The sequence below is a fragment of the Pleurodeles waltl genome, chromosome 12, assembly GCF_031143425.1.
Source record: "Pleurodeles waltl isolate 20211129_DDA chromosome 12, aPleWal1.hap1.20221129, whole genome shotgun sequence".
Taxonomy (NCBI): domain Eukaryota; kingdom Metazoa; phylum Chordata; class Amphibia; order Caudata; family Salamandridae; genus Pleurodeles; species Pleurodeles waltl.
Genome location: NC_090451.1, coordinates 691,215,202 through 691,236,621, shown reverse-complemented (window position 1 = coordinate 691,236,621; position 21,420 = coordinate 691,215,202). Strand labels below are relative to the sequence as shown.

The 21,420-nt window shown below is 44.7% G+C and overlaps 1 pseudogene; it reads left to right on the top strand.

Moving 5' to 3' along the window:
• The first annotated feature begins 2,088 nt into the window (after positions 1 to 2,088).
• The window catches only part of LOC138267272 (disks large homolog 4-like), a 46,728-nt pseudogene continuing 27,396 nt past the window's right edge, over positions 2,089 to 21,420 (top strand).

Sequence of the window (21,420 nt, the reverse complement as noted above, 5' to 3'; positions counted from 1 at the left end):
ATGCTTAGCAGAGGCTTTCTATGGGAACCGACGGACAGGAGTCGAGGTCTCTCGTAAAGTAACTAAATGTGTGTAAAATGAGCAAAGGGTTCTTTCCCAGGACGTGAACAATGAGGACACTGACTGGAGACGAAGATGCAACAAAATTGATACCCTACGAGCCGGATGATGAGAACATCGTAAAGCAGACCAATCAACGACATGTGAACTGTAAAAGATTAGAATTCATAGAATTGGTAAAGGGACATTTTTGGGTAGAGTAATAACGTACGAATAATTGACCAGTTGGAAATTGGGGGATGGTTTGGGGAACTTTGATATAACAGCGTGACAGAGGAGACCAGATTCAGAGATTAGATCTTAGTCAGACTTACTGCAATGTTCAGAAGAAGAGATTCTGTCATTGGGCTCATACTCTTTGAGAGCATCATGTTTTGCTGATCGACTGATGACCTGAGGACGAAGGCTGATTCTGCTTGCGGACCCATAGTGTGGATAGTTAGATATGACAATGACTGAATAGCATTTTCATGCCTTTTCTTTCTAGGTACCACCTAAGCTTAGTTCTTCCTTTAGGTAGATGTTTACCAAATTTGTGTTCTTGTTTGTTTTTCATGAAGCCCCATATGCTGATGCTCATCTGTGATAGTTGAGGTTACTCTCATGACAACTGACAAAATTAAAGAGACAAATGGTTGACAGACTATCTTGCTGAACTTGATGGATGTTATAGTTTTGCTGAATTGGGTTTTACTAATGGTATATGTTGATGCCTTAAAATGTCTTTTGATGCAAGCTTTGATTAGATCACGTCTTTTGCAACTTGCTGATTAATGAGTATATTAAAAATTTGTTTCCAATTTGAGTTGAGATGAATTAAGATTCCTGACTTAGTATTGTTAACGAATAGGGAATAAACTTGCTAAACTTATACCTAAAGGTGTGGTTATTCATGGCTGAAGAGAGATGGTGTGTGAAAATTACTGACTCCATTGATTGTTGATTTGACTAATGGTTATTGATTATTCTGTTTATTAATGATTCTGTGTTGAAGGTATGGTAAGAACACCCTATACAAATCAAAAGGCTCATCAACCTATACCCGTCCCCTTGTAAGTTTACTTATTAAGGACCGACGTGCCAACATGTGCTTAGTGAGAAGTTCTTAAAAATCTAGTATTTGCCTCGTCACCTTTTTTTTCTGCAGATAGTGGCCACATGGGAGGTTGTTAGCATTGCAGTTTCCAGTTCATAGGTCGAGCAACCACACAGTGCAGTCTGTTATTGAAAGGCTGTTAGAAAGTCTCTCACTTCCCCGCTCTGGACTAGGTGGAAGATGTGACAAGGAGTTGGGAGCAGGGGGACTTAGGAATAAGGAATGAGACTGCAATGGAGTGACTGGATAGTGAAATATGCAGACTAAAGTGCTCACAGCACCTATGTTTTAAAGACAGAAATTCGTCATCAAAATTCTTTTTACATTTCCTCTGGGGCTTCTTTTTCTCTCAAGTCACACACTGCCAAAATAACTTTTACCCTTTTTTCTGAATAGTTGGTCGTACCTTATTCTATAATATTAAAGGCAGTTAGGACATCCCTCCTAAGCCCCAGGGAAAAATGTTAGTATTCTGTCCCTCCATAGGCAGAGGTCCATGCTCTGCATTACCTGCTGGGCACTGGAGATAGCCGCATTGTGGAAAGGCAGTCTGCGGGGGTATCTGATGGGTCCCTCTTGTGATGTCACGTTGCGTTGCCAAGATCCATCATCGCAGTGGGTTGGGAGTATGAATCATCCGTGGCGACGTGCAGCCTATCCAGAGTCACAAGCCTTAATGCATTTACATCTCTGATGTGTCTGCACAAGTGTTCGCCTTCCTTCATGTCCTGCCTCTATAATTAACACTGTCCTTCCCTGGTGGCATGACAGATCAGCTCGTGGCCCCTAGCAATCCTACCTTTGATTGTGCTCTTTCACTGACCTCCGCATCGTGTTCCTCCACAGGGCTATCTTCGACTATAAGACGAAGGACTGCGGGTTCTTGAGCCAAGCGCTGAGCTTCCTCTTTGGTGACATCCTCCATGTCATCGATGCATCTGATGAAGCGTGGTGACAAGCCAGATGGATGCACCCTGACGGAGAGAGCGAGGTCAGTTTCATTCCTAGCAAGCGACGGTAAGAGGTTACCACACGTTTCTCCAGTCTTGGCATGCACGTCACCAGCCCAGTTATACTCTGCATGGGTCAGTCGCCTTGTGATTTTCATCCAACCATCATGTCTCTCTGAACACCCCTCGGCCTGGAATACTAACAACTAATTGTGAGATTCAGCATCCATGTTAACTGACCAGAGCCACTTTCTTAAATAAGTATATAAGAATTTACTAGAGGTTTGAGTGAAATGTTCTGCAGATTGGTCACTGAAATGTCAAGGTTTTTTCCTTTCTACGTTGGTTTATTCAGCCTTTTTCTTCCTGTCCACATGCACACGCACTCCGCATTTCTGAAAACTTTTAGGGTAAAGTTAGCTACCCAATACCGTTATAGTTTTTATTATTTGAGACAATCTTTCTCTCGGCGTGAATGAGTAAAATGAAGCTTTCATTTGGATCATCCTTCTGTCAGTGCTTAGTAAGATTTGTGAGCATATTAACTTTGCAAAATGAGGTATTTTGCGAAATTGCATTTTTTTCTTGCTTCCAATCACCTCTCTAGCATGAAACCTGCACAGGTACACATGTTTCAAGTACACTTTGCTGTAAGGATGAATCTCAGAATTTTTGGACCAAGGTGATGTTGAAAGGATTGACCGCAGCATGCTCTTACAATGGCTACAGAAGTCTGCACCACAGTTTAAATGGAGTTGTTGTTCGTCTGCACCCCCTGCTTCAAATTGTAGGGTTTCACAGACTCTCCATCCCCTTGTCTTTTCAGAGTTATTCTTTGCGCCTCTGTGGATTATTCAAAGGTGGGGTCTGGCCTCTCAAGCCTATGCCAATGACACACCATCATCACATTTGATGTATTTGCTATTATCGTGATCTCCGGCATAAATAGATTAGTCTAGGAATGTGGCGCAGTTGCCCCAGCGCTGTTGAGTACCTACCATGTCAGTAATCTTCTTCAAAGAGATTCCCCTTTCATGCAATCGAAGGAACCTACGTCTACTTTTAGATAGATATCTCTTGATGGGAAGTCTGGTGGAAAAGGTCAGTAGGGATGCCCGTAATTCCTGCCTGCACACAGGGCCGGTTCTTTGGTCAACATCGGATTAATGAGTCTGTTTATATTTAGGTGTGTCCAAAAGGATATCAATATCCACAAACGTGCACAGAATGTGGCAGAGGGAGTGTTTATAGTGGTGACTGAACCTGTCTTAGTCACAAGAAGGACTCATGCGCTGAACTGGAGTGGATACCTATTTTCAGTTCCAGTGCCGCTCTTTGATGTACAAGTGACTTTACAGTTCTGCTCCCTTCTACCTCAGAATCAAAATTCTTAATCCAAAAATTAAGTCAAAATATTTGCTGTCTTCAAATAAAGATCTACTCCAACTCATCTCCTATGGAGTAATTGTCATGGGTCATCAGAGTTTCTGGAAACCCACCTAGATGGACAATGACTTGAGCCCCCATTCCCCCCCCCCCCCCAAGGTTCTGGAAAGTGCTGGAATCCCATCCATTTTGTTGTTTCCTATGGTTCTGGGCACCTTGATGCTTTCATGTATAGCATCCACCTACACACATTCTCATTAGGAGCAGCCAATTGGTGAGGGCTCATAATTCTGATAGTTTAATAAAACAACCCCATGGGTACCATTTAACTTTAGTTTCTCTTTTGACATGCCACCCTGGTATATTAGGTTTCTGACTCAGTTTTTAAGATATTTCAAAACCTCTTTTTGTCATGACTGGATCAGCATCTTTCAGCTGTGAAGCCTTTTATTTTCTCGATTATAAGTACATATTTTTCTCTGCAGTGGTCTGAGTAGGGGGAATTGACTTTTCTGACTGGTGGAGGGTTTCTGTGAAGAGTATGGTTTAATATTGCCCTCAGATGACTGCAGTAACATCTGTTGATTGGTATTCAGTGTATAACTCTCTGATGAGCAATCTGACAGTCAATATTTGCTGCAGGGAAGCACCCCAGGCTCATCTCTCACTGACCTTACACTTTAACTGTTCTGTGCTTCACCTCGCACTGCCTCCACTCCTAAGTTCTTTGTGTGTCACTCTCTCTTCCAAGCCATAGTGCATTCCATATACAAGCAGAGTTATCCAGTGTCTACCAGGCACTAGTATGAACTCTCCTCAACCCTTCCCTGGTGCTCTTGGAACCACTCCCTCCAGACTGTGTCACTTAAGGGAGAAGGAAAGGCCTCACACATGGCAGAAAACTGCTCACAGGTGGACAACACAGTACGGAGATATGGGAAAAAGAATGGGAAATGAAAGCAACCTATCCCTGCTGAGGCTTCGATTACCATCATCCAGTGGCCACCTGGCAAATAACTGAGGTTAATGCCTGCAAAATCTGATTGGCCGACCTGTTCTAAATAGGGTGACACTTTTCCCAAATACCGGCCATTACTTCAAGTTTTCTGATTCTGCAAAGGCCGGGACTGGAATCTTAAGTAGAAAGTTATATTATATCATCAGCAGTAATTCTTAGCAAGCCCATTTTTCCTTTAACATTTAAAGCGTGTTATTCTGATATTTACTGTTATGCCAGTATAGAACTGACCAGGTTGAAACCCTAGTTCTACATCTAGACTCCTGGGTGGTGGTAGCTAATATTTATTTTGCAGCCTGTATTTTTGGACGGGGAGTTTCAAATTGCATGTGCTGAAAATAGCCCTGTGGCATAAACCAGGCATTAGTATGTCTTTTTAGGTCTGCCATTAGCCAAGACCTTTTGATTTTCCTAAAATTGTCTGTGTAACATACATAAAGGCCCTTCCAGCCTTATTTCTTCATCGATTGATCTGTTGTGTCAATCACATTTTTTCCCACCCACCAGAGTTTACAGCATGGAACAGTGAGTCACCTCACTTCAATTACTGGGTAACTTCTCAGTGCCTGACTGCATTTTGGCTTTTCACATGGAGCACAGAAATATCTAAAGTAGGCACTCTTCGGTCAGGGACTTGTGAACCAATGTCACCATTATCAATAACTTTTTTATAAATCCAAAAACACACATCATCTGGTGTCCCAATATCATGAAGACATTTGCATTTGTGGTGCCTTTTTTCAATTATTTGCTGGACTCGGCAACCAGGCTGCATGAAATGGCGCAGTTGCTGGAAGGACCCGGAGAAACAATGTTGCAGGGAGGGTCACTGTTGTAGCTGCAGATTGTAGGTTCCTGTGGAGTCCAGATGTGGTTCCAGTGGCCAGAAGTCGAAGTAAATGTTGCAGAGGAGTCCTGTTGCAGTCTCTTTCACATCGAATCTGAGGACCCTAAATAGCCCTGGAAAGGGGATTGGTCACCTAGCCAGGTGACCACCTGTGAGGAGGCGGCAGTGCGGTCACCTGCCTGACCTGGCCTCTCAGATGTTCCCAGAGGCCTCTGCCCACCTTGGATTCAAGATGGCAGAATAAAGAGGCCATCTGGAGGAGCTCTGGCAACCATCTTGTGGTTGTGATGAACAGGGAAGTGGTTACTCCCCTTTCCATTATCCAGTTTCATGCTAGAGCAGGGACTGGAGGTCCCTGAACTGGTGCAGCCTTGTTTATGCAAGGAAGGCACCAAATGTGCCCTTCAGAGCATACCAGTGGCTTGGGGAGGCTACCCTTCCCAAGCCATGTAACACCTATTTCCAAAGGAAGAGGGTGTTACCCCGCTCCCCCAAAGGAAATCCTTTCTTCTGCCTTCCTGGGTTTGAGGTGGTCAAGCAGTAGGAGGGCAGGAATCCATCTGAGGACGGCAGCAGCATGGACTGCCTGGATAACCCCAGAAATCTGGTAAGAGCAATGCTGGGGGTCCTCTAAGGAGTCCTCAGAGTGCATAGAATCATACAACCAATACTGGCAACAGTACTGGGGTATGATTCTGACACGTTTGAAACCAAACATTCCCAGGTTTGGGGTTACCATGCTGTAGCTGGACATAGGTAGTGAGCTATGTCCAGTACATGCGTAAAATGGTATCCTTGCACTCATGAAGTCCAGGAAATGGAGCTGGAATTCGTGGGGGCACCTCTGCTCATGTAGGGGTGCCCTCGCTCACAGGTATCTGCACCCTGCCCTCTGGGCTAGGAGGGCCTACCATAGGGGTGACTTATAGTGACCTGGTGCAGTGACCCGAGGTGAAAGGGTGCATGCACCTTTTAATGCAGGCTGCACTGGCAGGCCTGGAAACACATTTTACATGGGCTCCCCTGGGTGGCAGGGAACACATGGTGCCCAAATGCCCTTAGTACCTAGGTACCATATACTAGGGACTTATATGGGGGCACCAGTATGCCAAATGTGGGGTGTGTGAAGTCCCAGCAACCAAATTTAGAGGGAGAGAGCAGAGTCACTGGGGTCCTTGTTAGCAGGATACCAGTGAACACAGTCAAAACATACTGACATCAGGCAGAAATTCAGAGTAAGCATGCCATCCAAACAAAGGACAATAAGGCTAACCTTGTCCAGATGAATCTTCATTGTCTAAGTGGAAATATCTGTAGAGTCCATCTGCTTTGGAGTGGTTACTCCCAGGTCTGTGTTCCACTGTATAGTCCATTCCCTGTAGGGATATGGACCACCTCAAAAGTTTGGGATTTTACCTTTAATTTGTTGTAACCATAGAAGGGGCTTGTGGTCTATTTGAACAAGGAAGTGAGTGACAAACAAGTATGGTCTCGCTTTTTCAAAGCCCAAACCACAGCAAAGGCTTACCTTTCTATGGCTGACCAACTCTTTTCCTTGGGGCTCAACCTTCTGCTTATAAAAACTAAAAGTTGATCCTGTCCCTCTGTATTAATTTGTGATACCATGCCCACCATCTCTCTCTCTCTCTTCACTCACTTGGGTTGCACATTTCCTACTTCCTCCCTCTTGCAAGCACTGGTATTAGTTTACCATCGGACACATTTTATGTCTTACCAAATTCTAGGTATTATTGCATACAAGTTTGCTTTTATCATTGTCTTGCAGCCTTGATGAAGTCACCTGAGTGACGAAACACGTGTTGGCTGTATTTTGAAGAACGCGCAATCCTGAGGCAAACTGTGCCTACAATTAAAGACACTTTCTCTAACGAATTTGGGATCTTCACGTAATTTCTCTCCAACCTCAAACGCTCTACCAGGGATACATATCCTTGCTACGTGACTGGACTATTTATATCTGTGTGCTGTGGTCACATTGCATTAATTTGTGATACGACTGCCCCAACCCCTACCTCAGAAGCATCTGTCTGAACTATATGCTGTTTGGAGTAGATAGGGGTCGTAAAATAGGTGCAGAGCACATGGCCCGTTTTAGATACTCAAAAGCTTTGTGGCGGCTAGCTGTCCAATCTAAAATGGTTTGGATCTTGCCCTGTAGTGGCTGAATCTGAACTCCACCTACCAGGTGGCCCAGATATACCAATTTCCCCTGCCCTATCTGGCACTTTGAGGCCTTGATAGGGAGACCACACACATTGTGAGGCACAGGTGGACCAGGTGATCCTCCCAGGTGGAGTTTAATACCGCTATCTCATCAAGATTAGCTGCACTATAGTCGTCCAATCCTTGGGGAACAGTATTCACCAGCCTTTGGAATGTGGCAGGTGCATTTTTCAGTCCAAAGTGCATCACTGTGAAGTGATAGTGCCCTCCAATGGTAGAAAATGCTGTTTTGGGTTTAGCATCATTTGATAACTTGATCTGCCAGTATCCAGCAGTCAGATCAAATGTGCTTAGATACTTGGCAGATGTCAGTGTATCTATAACCTCATCTGCCCTAGGGATAGGGTGAGCATCTGTTTTGGTAATAGTGTTGAGACCCCTGTAGTCTACACAAAACCCCATCTCCCCTTTTCTACTCTGGGAGTGGGTTTTTGAGACATGTACCACAGGGCTAGCCCAAGGGCTTTCTGAGTGCTCCATGACTCCTAGGTATAGCATCTTCTGAACTTCAGATATGAATCAGTCGCTGGCATGGTCAGGTTGCCTGTAAATTTTACTCTTAATAAGATAACTGTCCCTTGTGTTGTGTCAATGGTGTGTTCACACCAAGTTGTTTGATCAGGTGTCAGTGAGAACAGTTCTGAGAACTCTCCCAGGAGATGTCTGCACTCCTCCCTTTGGGCTGAGAGAGGCAGTCAGTCAGTACCACCCCATGAACTGAGCCATCAGCTGCAGAGAGGGTGAAGAGGTCAGGGAGAGGGTCATACTCTTCTTCCTGTCCCTCAGTTGCTATGAGCAGGGTCAGATCAGCCCGTCATATAAGGGCTTACGGCAGTTCACATGAAGCACCTTGTGGGGGGGCTCCTGTGAGTGCCAAGGTCTACCAGGTAGGTAACCTTGCCCTTTTTCTCAACAATGGTATGGGGACCACTCCGCTTTTCTTGGAGTGCTCTGGGAATCACAGGCTCCGGGACCCACACTTTCTGTCCTGGCTGCTATACAGTCAGCATAGCCTTCTGGTCATACCATTGTTTCTGCAATTGCTGGTTGGCCGGAAGGTTTTTAGTGGGCCACTTCATTTAATCAGCCATCCTTGATCTGAGGCCAAGTACATAGTTCACTATGTCTTGCTTAGGAGGTTTGAGAGGTTGCTCCCAGCCTTCTCTAACAAGAGCAAGGGGACCCCTAACAGAATGCCCAAACAGAAGTTGAAATGTGCTGTAGCCCACACCTTTCTGAGGGACCTTCCTATAGCCAAAGAGGAGGCATGTTAATAGGACATCCCATCTCCATCTGAGCGTTTCAGAGAGCCCCATTATCATCCCTTTGAGAGTTTTGTTAAACCTCTCTACCAAATCATTGGTTTGAGGATGGGAAGGAGTGATGAACCTGTAACACCACACTCTTTCCACATGGCTTTTAGGTAAGCAGACATGACATTTGCACCTCTGTCTGATACCACCTGGTTAGGAAAATCCACTCTTGAGCAAATACCAAGAAGGGATTTCGCCACTGCAGGAGCTGTAGTAGTCCTAAGAGGAATGGCCTCTGGATACCTTTTGGCATGTTGCACTACCACCAGTATGAACCTGTTCATAGAGGTTGTTGAAGGGTCCAGGGAGCCATCAATATCTATCCCAACCCTCTCAAAGGGTTCCCCTACCACGGGAGATGGAATTAGGGGGACCTTTTGGGTGCCACCTGTTTTGCCACTGGCTTGACAGGTGACCCATGATCGACAAAACTTCTTAGTGTCTTCAGACATGTGGGGCCAGTGAAAGTGAGGGACAAGCCTGTCCCAAGTTTTGCTTTGCCCCAAGTGACCTGCCAGAGGAATATCATGGGCTAAGGGCAGCAGAAACTCTCTGTACTTCAAAGGGAGAACCATCCTCGTGGTGGCACCAGGTTTGGGATCCCTTGACTGAATATAGGAGACTGTCTTCCCAGTACACCTTATGGGTGCCATTGAAATCTGCTGCCTTTTGTGCTCCAGTTCGCTGCCTCAAGTTCTCCAGTGTGGGACAGGTTTGTTGTTCCCTATTGGACTCTTACCTGGCCGGCCCCTCTGCACCCTAGCGCTCAGCTGTGTTAGCTTGCAGCTCCTCTGGTGTAGGTTCCACCCAAGGTTCCAAGGAATCCTCACTGGAGGTTTGAGCAGGGGGAACTTTCTTACTCTTCATGTTCTTGGGTTTAGGAAGCTCCTGGGCCATTGTTACAGGCTCCAAGGTTCCTTGTTCTTTCTTTTTCTTTGCCTGTGCTCTGGTAAGGGCATAAATATGCCCTGTGATGGCCAGCATTGCTGCATGATTGTACAGCTCCACTTCATTCCAAGCTGACGTTTCCAAGTCATTCCCTAGTAGACACTCTACAGGTAGGTCTGACGGCACTACAACGTTTTTAGGACCAGTAACCTCCAACCCCAGCTGAAATCAATAACTGCCATGGGGTGGCACAAAGTGTTACTATGAGCATCAGGCACTGTGTCCGTGTGACCAAGTAGGTGTTGCTCAGGGGGACACAAGCTTTTCAGCCACCATAGTGACACTGGCGCCTGTGTCCCTGTAGGCCTCAGCCTCAACACCATTTATCAGAGGATGCTGCCTATACTTACCCATGTTAAGGGGACAGGTAGGAGGGTTGGCAAGGTCAATGCCCCAATCAGAGACTAGCACTGCCTCAATGGTCTCTTTAACCAACCCAGACCTTACTACAGTCCCTAAAGTAAGCCCAGTTAACTGCCTGGGCTGACTATTGTTAGTAGTCCCACCACTACTGCTATGGCTAGGGGCACTAGGAGTAGAAGTGGGGTTAGTAGTGGTGATTGGCTTGGTGTCCGTCTTAGGGCAGGAGATGTCTTTATTTTTACAGTTATAGCACCAAGGCTTTTTGAAGTTGGAGAAATAGGGTTTGCCCCCACCCCCAGAGGAATGTTGTAGGCCTGATGAAGACCCCCTAGATTTTTCTTTGTCACCACCCTTTTCCTGATGCTTACCTGATTCTTTCTTTTTGTGATCACACCTGTGTGAGATTTCCGACTCACCCTGGTGCAGACCCACTTGTCTTCCTTCTTTCCCAATTCTTGGGGAGAGGTCAGATGAGAGTCCACCAGGTGCTGGTGCAACATACCTGACACACAGTTATTCAGAATGTGCTCTCTCAAGATTAAGTTGTACAAGCCCTGATAATCACTGACTTTGCTTCCATGCAACCAGCCTTCCAGAGCCTTTATAGAACAGTCCACAAAATCTATCCAGTTTTGGGAGGACTCTTTCCTGGTCTCTCTGAACTTTATTCTGTATTGTTCAGTGCTGTTGTGAGAACTGTGTAGTTGTCTGCATCCTTTTCTCTGCCAGTAAGGAGTCTGCCTCTGCCCTTGTAAGAGAAGGAGAGCCACACAATTGCTGCCCACTGCTTTTGGCAGACCCTCTGTACTTTACATGCCCTCTCCAAAGCAGTGAACCACTTGTAAGTGTCATCTTCCACTTTGTAAGGGGGGGGGCTACCATGTTCAGATTTCCGGAATCAAGAGTCCTCTCTGACCCTAGTATCCCAGAAACTAAAACTGCTGCCACCATGGAGAGCTAACCCCATACCCTGCCTTTCTCTCTCCACTACACGTAGTGCTCCTAACCGCACTTTGAGTGCTTATAGGTCATTTCTGATATTCCCTGGGTTCCTCCTGACCCTTCTCAGTATTCAAGTCTACTGTCTATAGAACTGAGGGGGTCAGATTCTATTCATCCTGGAGGAGTAGGACTAGAAGCAGACTTTTACTGGAATTTCTCCCTGTTTTCAGTTTTCTATCAGCACACATCTCCCTCAACTGTTGGAAAGCCATACCCTCATATTGGGAGTCCAGGGCCTGAGAGGTGTGCTCTACTGAGGACATGATGTCTAGCTAGAGTGGTGTAGGTGTTCCAAACTACTCTGCCTACTAGGCTCCCAAAGACGTTTGAAGCAAGGGCTATGCTAGACCACTAGCTTGCCCAAACTTAGGAGACTCCACCGCTGACAGTAAGTACTGTGTGTACCTACTAGTTAGTAAATTGTCTTTGCTACGGAAAGTACCAAGTGACAGAGTAGTAAGGCAATTGCAAGTGCTTATCCCACCACTGCACCACCAATGTAGGAAGCCGACCTGGTGTGTGGTGACTACCTATGGTATTATCATCTTATTACCAGGTTTGGTTCACGTTCCCCCTATTAGTGAGGTGTAGTCAGTGTCTAGGAAGCCAGGCTCTCTAGTGGTAGCTATGGATGAGCATCCAAGACTTATCTAGGGGACATGCAAAGTTTATGCAATACCACTGTAGTCACACAGCACTTACACACATTAAAGAACCACACAGTGTTACAAAAATGTAGGTACTTTAATTTAGTGACACAAATACCAAAATACTATTTAGGCAATACTCCAATAGGAGGTAAGTAGACACACTTTTGTATGTACAGTAGCAATCAGACATTGGCATAAAAAAAACAATAGAAAACAGTGAACAGCAATAGGTGATACTGAAGGCCTAGCGGGGACCAAACCATATACTAAGAAAGTGGAATGCAAAAGTATGGACCCCACCCAAAGAAGTGGAATCGGTAGAGGGTTCTCAACACTGTACAAGAGGGATACTGTCTAGAACTCAAACAACACCATACATTCCTCCCCACCAACACAAAGTGCCCACAGAAAATTTGCAACTCCTTCATGAGGAGACATAGGCCTTACTCACCTATGGGGGCATAGAATCAGTTCTGATTCAAAATTGCGGAAGAGGGGTCTACTCTTTATACTTTCTTATCCCCAAGAAGGACTGCTCCCTCAGACCCATAATTGACCTTACACCCCCCCCCCCACCCCCCCCCCAACAAATGCCTTCTTTTGGAGCACTTCTACATGGTGACTCTACAAGATGTCATACCACTACTCCAGCAAGGCAACTTCATGTGATTAATCCGAAGAACACCTATGTCCACATACCCATTCACTTAATGCATCAAAGGTACCTGGGGCTTGTGGCGAGTAGACATGACCATTCCAAAGTGCATCCTTTCACGGTTACCACAGCCCCATGTTCTTTACCAAATGTCTTGCTGTTTTAGTGGCTCTTCTCAGGACGAGCAGCATCTGTGTCTTTCTTTACCTGAACGACTGGGCTGAGCAAGTGTGCCATGTACCAACTATGCTTAGCACACATCCAGACTTTACACGAACTAGGTTTCACCATCAATCTGACCAAATCCTACCTCCAACCCCTTCAAGTGAAGCCCATCGCCAGGGCCATCCTAGACGCACTGTTGGGGCGGCGTTCCCCAGTCCACCACAAGTGCAAGACTTCCAAAACATGCTATCTCTTTTTCAGCAAGATTGTCAGGTGACAGAACCGTAATGCGTTGTTCGGCCTAAAGGCATCTTGCATAGCCATAGTTCCTCACCCATTGAGTGCACATAGGCCGGTTGCAGGAGTGTTTGGTGGCACAGTGGTCTAGAAGATCTAGTGTTGGTTTGGGGTTTGCACACACTGCTCTCTGCATTGGTGGAACACTACCTGTTGGAGGGGTGGCCCTTCTTCCAGTTACAGTTCCACAGATACCCCACTCACTGGTGGCGCATCTCAATTACCTCACGGTTCAGGGAATGTGGATGTCTGCCCAGCAATCCCTTCACATCAACCACCTGGAGCTGCTCGCTATACATCTCACACTCTGGGCATTTCATTCTATTAAACAGGACAAGATTGTTCTAATATGCACTTAGCACAGCTGTCCAGTGTAACCCAGAGCATCTGACAATGGGCAATACATCACATTGTACATCTGCTCACCCAACATGTTCCTGAGGTGCTGACAAAGATCTGGCAGACCTGCTCAGCAGGACGCCTCAACAAGTCCATGAAAGGTAAATCCAGTCCTAGGTCCTACTCCCTTACTTCTGATGTTGGGGGTTCTCACGAATAGACCTGTTTGCCACAGCAGAAAAAGCAAAATGCCCAAACTTCACCACCGGGATACCACACTCAGTCCGTGGGCAATGCACCATGGATGAACTGGTCACCGATATTTACTTAAGCTTTACCGCTTACTTCTACAGTTTGCAGTCTGAAGGCTGAGGTAGACTTCTGTCATTCTCATCCTATTGGCAGTAACCTGGGTGCGCCAGCAATGGTACTCCACGTTCCTAGAACTTTCTCTAGTTCCCATGAGAACCTCTTCAGAAGACCTTCTCACACAAAACCACAGCAGTCTCCCCCATCCTAACCCTCAGCATCTCAACGTGGCGATCTGGCTCCTGATTTTATAGAGTTTAGTTTTCTTAACATTCTGGAAGAGTGTATGTCTATACTCAGAGGCATGCAGTCTTACCCCCAGGAAAATGGGAATGCTTTGTGCACTACTGTCTCCCCAAACACATCAATCTTCTCATAAGATTGGTAGAAAACATTGTCTGTTGCCTACTCCACTTGCAGATGTTGGGCCTTGTCTATACTTCCATTAGGTTACATCTAGTTGCTGTAGCTGCCTCAATGTAGAATACACATCATACTTCTATGTTCAGAATACTAGTCATTAAAGCCTTTATGGAAGGTCTCAAAAAGGTTATCCATCCTTGGATGCCTACAGCTCCTGTGTGGAACCTTAACGTAGCCCTTACAAGACTGACGGGCCCGTCTTTTGAATGCTTTCACTCTTGCCAGTTACAATTTCTCCCCAGGAAGGTGGCTTCCCCTGTAAACTTCACTTCCCTCAAGTGGGTTGGCAAAATTCACGCTATTGCTTTAAGAGAGCCTTTCTTTCAGGTCCATCACGATAGGGTGGTCCTCAGGACAAACCCAAGGTCCCTCACTAGTGTTGAATTTTAACATTTTTCCCTCACCCAGAGACTGTAGCAGAACATGTTCTTACATACTCTAGATGTTGAGAGTGAATGTATTACATTGACAGCACAAAATAGTTTGGTTAAACACAACTCATTTTCATGTCATACTCCAAGCCACACAAGGACGTGCAGATTCCAAGGTGGGTGTTATACGTTAGTTGGTCAGATGTATACAGAGAACCCAGCCCTTATTCTACTTCTAAGAAAGGGACTTCTATGGCTTTCATAGGTAATAGACCTTTAGCTGGCATTTGTAAAGCAGCTTCTCGGTCCACCCCTCACATTTACCAAACACTATTGCATGGATGTCCTAGTCAGACAATAAGCTAGAGTTGGCCAGGCTGTCCTATATACACTTTTCCAGTCTTGACAACATCCTCAGGCTGAGCAACCGCTTTAAGGAGAACGGCTTTATGGTTTATCCACAACATGTATATCTATAGCCAAATGTGACACGAAGAGAAAATGTTACCCTGTAAGCATCTGTTAGTGGCATGTAGTGCTGTAGATTCCCATGCAAATATCCTCCTCCCCGGTCGCCTTACGTTGTTGTAGATCTTAATTCCAATCTAATAATGGATCCGATGCCAATTCGCAATACCAATAATAGGTGGAGTCACTAGATCCTGTGTCTTGATAAGACTTTCTTCCAAGAAAAACAAGTAAAAATCATCAGAGGCAGACACTATTTGGTGGAAGTATACACAGCATGTGAATCGAAAGCACTACATGTCACAAATATTTTATTTTTCTTGCCTAGAGACATCTTCACTATGAATATCCAATTTTCATGGTGCTTGGGTACCAAATATTATCTCCAAAGTTTTTATGTTAAAAAGTGCTTGCATGTTGATGAGCAGAATTTGGCCACAGAAGAATCTGTGCAGAATGGTGAAAATTTTGAAAGTCAATTGCTGCTTCATGGAGAGCCCATGTGGATAGTTTTCTCCTTCCTTTTGTGGACCGCCCTGGTTTCTCGCCAATAAAAGTTTTTACTGCGGTGATTTGGATCTTTTACAGTTTAGAAATTATTTTCCAGGAGAACTGAAAAGAGTATGTGCATGTAGACGTTTTCATATTCTGTGTGGTTGAGACTGAACATCCATCAAACTGGAACAAGGTGCTTTTGGCTGGGTTCACCTTTGATTATGGGGAGCAGTCTGATCGACCTTCATACCAAGATGATTTGACCTTGATGTGGGTGCCATGGGGGCCTAAACGTAAAATATTCTAAGAACTGTATCAAAGGTGTTTGAGGGTTGCAAAAGGGATAGAGAAATGGGAGTTCAGTTTGAGATTATCTGTTGTCCAACTTTCAAACTGGTTGAGCGCGTCAAAACCATGGAGGGCATCCTGCGTTCATTGGTGTCACTATGTCTCATCAGCATGGGAATGCAGGCTGACAGGTTGGGCTCTGATGATGTGAAGCAGATGTTGTAGTTAAATGTTACTGAGAATGGATGAGAGGAGAGCCCGAAGACACTTACTGGTGAGGCACAGAGGATAGTTGCTATCTTGACTCAGTTTTTCATTAAGTGTAGCCATCTTAAGTTGTCTCTGAGAAATGAACAACTGTCCAGTATCCTGAAATATTATAATATGATGTTTATCGAGTTTCACATCCGTAGCATTATGTTTTCTTCATCAAAATATTGTAGCCATTACTAGGTCTTGTTCAAACCATATCGTTGTGACTGTCCTGGAGTGGGACGTGAGGTTTTAAAGGGGGCAAGTGGAATTCTGGTCTCCTGGGTGAGCGCGGACAAGGAAGACCAATGAGCTGCTGATGTCCCCTTTACATGCTGAGAAGATATGCATTGTCAATGGAAAAGATCAAATAAGAGTTAAATAGTTCAGGCAAGGACGCTTGCTCTGGTCAAATGTGTGAGTGTGTTGTGTGATATGCCTTTATTTTTCCTTTCCACTCCCTGCTGCCCATGAGTGCTTGGCTGATGCAGGCCACCATTTTCTCGTCTAACACTTGACTCTTTTCATTTCGCACCACAGTGGAAAGAAGGGAGTGGTTGAGGCTAAAATCAAAAGTAAGTGCACAATTGTTGCTGAGGATTGATGTCTGCTCTGCTGGGGAAAGCTGGGGACTGCTAGCTTAGTCCAAAGCTAAAGAAAGCATGAGAAAAATTTACACCAACAACAGCTATTAAAAAAGACCTGTAAAAGTCAACATTGCCGATACCGAGACCTTGCTGTTTTACATCCTTGCCCAAGGCTTCATTCCATGTAATTAATGTGTTTTCTCCATATTATCTGTTGGAATATAGGTTTAATCTGACCTCCGTTGTAGAACTGTCCATTTATAAAATGTTGTGTTGTTGCCAGTTTTATGCCATTCTGCACTGATTGTGTTCCAAACAGCACACAGATGATGGTCCTCCTGTGCGAATGGTGAAGTCCTGAGAACTGATTTGATAATCTTGCCTGCTTTCTCAGAGCTAACTTTACATTTTAAGGGACTTCTCTTAAGATGGCTGTACCATTAGATAGGGAGAGCATGGATTATAAGATCACCAAAATAGATATAACAATAAAACAGATATTTCAAGTTGGGATTAGTGAGAGAAAAAGGAATTGCTGTGTCGCATGTAAAGTAAATGTGATCAGAATTGTTCTCAGGTCTTGAAGATGTCTAAGGTGTGTGTGTGTGTGTGTTTGGGGTAATGCCCAACACTTGCTTTTGGCTCTGTATATCCTAGTTTCTCCTTATCTCTCTCCTCTTTCGTTTTCCTTTAGGACTGGGGGTCTGGGACGGGATCTCAGAGTACGTCTTCCTCTGCTTCTTTTTTCCCTCCTGGCTTTTCTCTACATCTGCTGTTAGGGTTTGAAAAGGAGCACCCTTCCCCATAACACATAAGACCAACTACAGCACCTTGCTAACAAGATGCAAACCTCTTCATCCTGCAGTCCTCACATCTGCTACAGTGACAACTCACTCACAGCAGTTGTAATGCACATCACCCTGATTAGCAGCGCCACTGCTGTTCCTGACACAGCTTTGCCATTGCCCTTCAGTTTGGGCTTGCAGTACCAGCTGTTGTTCTGTCTTTGGAACAAGTGACAGCTCTACCATCGCACCCCCATCCTAAACTACACCTAGCTCGCTACTTACCTCTAGGATGAAGTCTTTTGACGGACTTCCTCCCTGATCTGCAGCACCTGCTGCTACACCATTACTGGGGCCTACACATCAGAAGATCAATGCTCTGCAACCCTGAAGGCAGCACCCGGTGATTTTCTAGTAATCAGAACTACACGCCACTTTGCCAGACCATCTAATCATGGTGTGCAGCACCCCTCGCTATTCCAGTGCTTCACAATCAAAACCTGTAGCACCCTTTAATACCACAGTAGAAACACATCTGGTATCCCTAGCAGCATACTTTAATCATGACTTAAGTTCTTTTTATTTTCCATTTTTTCTCGGTGTGTCTCTGCTTGGCTAGCATACCACACACAGCTCCCTCAATGCACCCATCTCCCCGACCTGAAGCTCTTCTATTATCCCTGTTACTCAGTGCGCAAGTGTCTCTCCGGATACATCTGTACCCTACCTTACAGCTTCTCCTGCTTCTGGTTGGAATGAATGGGACATTAGATGATCACAACAGGGCTGAACTACACAGTCCTCTTGTTAATTTCCTTTGTTGTTGTTTTTCCCAGGCCGTGAAGACTCTGTCCTAAGTTATGAAACAGTGATGCAAATGGAAGGTATCCTCATCTTCCTCTCAGTAGCCCTCTTTGGCTTATAGTTTCCTTACTGTGTCCATTTTCTGTATGTATTTTAGTTCTTTAGTTCTCCCCTTCTTTGCACACTTTTTTCCTGTTATGCTTCTTTGTGTTCCTCTTCCGTTTCTCATATCTGTCCTCAGCCTTCCTCCGCTCCTGAATACCTCATCTGTGTCTGTCTTTCCTTTCCCTGTTTGCTTGGTCCAGTGCCCGCTTTCTCTATCAGCATCCGATTCTCTTTTTCTTTCTAGGCCTATTTCAAGCACCATCTCCCTTTCTCCCCTCTGGTAATGTTTTCTCACTCTTTACATCCCTTTCCTCCTTTGTATTTTCATAGTTCATTCTTCTCCCCATCCTTACATGGCTTTGTTTTTCTTTGTATTTCCTTAGTTCATAATGTTTGACCGATAATTATTCACGGCCCCACAAAGGACAGATTGAATGACGACCTCCTGTCTGAGTTCCCCGACAAATTTGGTTCCTGTGTGCCACGTGAGTTCATTTAGAGATAAAATACAATCTGTGTGAAAGATGGGTAAATAACATGTGAGGGTTTTTTTTGTACTAAGTGATAAGTTTTCAAAATATCACCCGCAATTCATTTTTAGGAGACTTTGAATCCGAGTTAGAGTTTGGAAGACAGTGTGCCCTGTGACCCAAACTCTGTGTCCCTTTCTTCATTTAGAGATAGGCAGACCATAAAGTTTCCATCAACTAAGACCCAGAGAGTAGGGGCTGTTGGAGGAAGGGCATGACACCACTCACTCTATTTGGGTTGAACTGTGTAATGTACATTTTAGGTTGAGCATAAGTGTTCGACCTGGTGTTTACTTAAGTATACTTATACTGTGGGCTTAAAGCAATTTCATTTGTTGGTTGCAGTGTCCTTTAAAAATCCTTGCTCGCTAGTGGTCAGTTCTGCCTCTTTGTCCCTCCTTTTTCTCTTTCAGAGCAGGCACCAAGTACTGTATTACTACTCTTTGTCAGGTTTATCTATTTTGTAAGGGATTTTTTAAAGTTTTTGCCTGGTTGTCTTACACTGTGGGTTTGTATTTCAGAGCAGTCATGCTTCCTCGGGTAATTCCTCCAGCAGGTCTCCCTCCCCCCCCCCCAGCTCCCTCTGCAAACAAAACGACAACAGAGAGGTGTTTCCAAGTCCAGCTCGTTCTTTTTCTGTCTCCCCTTAGCACTCATAGTGGCCACGGCATTTTGAATAGACTCACTTATGTCAACTGTTTTATTTTTCATTTTTTAACTATTCCTCTTCTGTCGAAGTCTGCCTTTCAGAAGATAAACCCAGTACGGTCAGGGTTGCTGACGTAACATCCCAACTCAAGGAGACTATGCTGTTCTCCATCTCCTGCTTTTCTACTTATTGGAAAAACATTTTTCAGCATGGAAAAGTGTGCCTAGCAAACCCGTTGAATGATGTCAGTCAGCGCCAGAATTGAGTTTAAAAGGAATGCTGTGTGTTTTTTTTTGCATTATATTTTTTCGGTATGCTTTTGTATGAAGACCGCATGTAACAAAGATTGCTACTCCAAACAACTGAGAGCGTAGATTGTATTCGTTTCGTAGCCCATGGGTGTGGAAAAGGATTCATTTGTATTTTCTTTGTAGCATGTGTAAAGAAACCACTGCCAGGCTATGTTTACATAATAACCATGATCTGTACCCCATATATATATTTGGACAAAGGGAATGAAAGCACATGCCTGTCAGCATCAGCGCCCGGCTTCAACGCCAAGTAAACACTTGAACTTTGCCTGTCATTTGGATACGATTTGGCGGCTTTTAAAATTATTTTGTCTGTTGGCTACATGGTCCTGCTTAAAAAGGCATTGGTCCTAGATTTGGGGTCCGCTGAAGTGGAAATGGGTGCGATGTTTTGAAGCGTGAATGGCTGACTCGTGTTTGATTGGCTGCCTCTCCCTCACTTCCCTTCAGTTTTGCCAGCAGCGTGACACGTTGTGAGACTTGAGCTGACAATGACCATACGGCGGACATGTAAGCGCGTGCTCATCTTTTTCCAGACGAACAAATGGCTTTTATGGTTGCAGTTCCAATTGTGCTTTTCGCTCTTGAAGGCTATGCTTGCTTGCTGACAGTTTGACTGTAGCTGACAGCAAGATTGTGCTGAAGTGACTGAAGACAGGAAAGCCTCCTCGGTGGTTTAATAAGTATTGACCAACACAAATCAACGTGGCCTTTAGGCACTAATTATAGTTCGGAAGGTTGTTTCCTTGTTTTAAGCAGGGTGTGAAAACAGTATTGGATTGTCTCGGGAGGGTGATAGTTGCCCCAACTCTGGTGCTCATTTTCCTTCACAGATCCATTTTATTATTCACCACTCATGCCATTTCTGTTCTGTTCTGTAACTTGATTATGGCGTTTCATTAGTTAAAAAAAATATATAAATAATAGATCTCTACATTCCGCTTCACAAGCTTGTTTTTTACACTCGCTCCAAGTTCTACTGCTTCAGTTCTGTTAGGGCTGTAAATAAACTGCAAAAGGTTCCCCTCATTCAGCTTGTGCATACACAGTGTTTATTCCCCCAGTCCCTATTCCTTTACTAGCTCCAACTTCTGGTGGTCCGTTTCTGTAAACAGAGCTGTAAATCATGTTCTTATCTGGTCACAAATGCTGCTGCTCCTGTGAGTCTGTGTGGGCGATACACTGCTGAGCTCAGAGAGGGTGGGGGTTGCACCAAGCAGATGGCTGTTCCTTTATGCATCTGAGGACCATGTTTCTGCCTTAGCATCTACTTTAATTCCATTTGTTACATGACATATATGCAGGGCAACTGGAATTATGTTGTAGAGAGGACCAAAATATACGGTATGGTTGACTTACTTATGTGGCAAGAAAAGTCCACTTATGCATTAAATGCCAATAGCTCTAACTCAAGCAAATGCAAGACATATTGCATTGTAAATGCTTGTTTTCTGTCTTTTATCGCTAGGGGTTTGGTATAAAAAAGGGAAAGAAATGTTAAAAGTTTTGGAGACCACCATCAAGACAGACGGTGGCCAACCAACAAATGTTTTGCATCTGGAAGAGAACTACCGCAATAGCAGTTCCCTTCAAATTACAGAAATGACTGTTGGGCCGGTGGTCATCTGTAAAATTGATGGATGTTAGTCCATCAGGATGGTAGAAGTAATGTTCACCACCACCCTTCAATATGGTGTTCCAATAATGAAA